The following is a 904-nucleotide window of genomic DNA, read 5'->3' as shown; positions in this document are numbered from 1 at the left end:
CCACAGGTGGCACACAGAGCCCTCTCTGTGGGCATGCGCACCGTCACCCCAGTCCTAGGCCTTCAGCTGGGTTTTATAAAACCTTTTCGCTTTAGGCAGGGCTTTTTTTTTTTCATAGAATGCCCAGAACGGAGTTCCAGCACCTTTTTTGGATGGAACCTTGTAGGCAAGGCGGGCTGTATGACGTGTGTGAGTTCCGGCACCTTTTTTTTTTTTTTAGAAAAAAAGCACTGGCTTTAGGCCTCCGCCGCCGTGTGCAAAAAAAAAAAAGTTCAATTAATCAATCAATTTCAACTTCTCACGGGAAAAAAAAAGATCTTGCAAAGTTGGAATTGATTGAACTTTTTAGTCCCGCCCATTCTGTCGTTACCACTGAAGCCATGCCCACCCAAAGGACCACGCCCACCCGGCACCCGACGATACATAAGTGGGTTTTGGGTTGCAGTTTGGGCACTTGGTCTCTAAAAGGTTCGCCATCATTGTTCTATAGTATACTGGAGTCTGGGAGGAAACCTCAAGATTGACCACAGAAGCGCTACAAAGATGCTATGAAAGAAACCCTAAGCCACTGTGACAAACCTCTGGTGAGCCCTATGCTATGTTTATTGGCTTTGAAGACAGGCAGTACCAAATTCGTAACAGTGAGGACAATTAACCAGTGGAACAGCTTGCTTTCAGAAATCGTGGGCGCTCCATCACTGGAGGTTTTATTTATTTATTTATTTATTTATTTATTTATAATTTAATTTATACCCCGCCCTTCTCCTCATGGGACTCAGGGCGGCTAACAGCCTCATAAAAACTACAATACAAATACAATAATTAAAAGCCGAATTAAAAAGAAATATTTAAACAGGCCGATCAATTAAAATTACCCTTAAAAATCCCCTGAAACTTTAAAATC

This window comes from Protobothrops mucrosquamatus, unplaced genomic scaffold, assembly GCF_001527695.2.
Source record: "Protobothrops mucrosquamatus isolate PMUCROS unplaced genomic scaffold, P.Mucros_1.0 scaffold80, whole genome shotgun sequence".
Classification (NCBI taxonomy): Eukaryota; Metazoa; Chordata; class Lepidosauria; order Squamata; family Viperidae; genus Protobothrops; species Protobothrops mucrosquamatus.
This window is presented reverse-complemented; position numbering follows the sequence as displayed.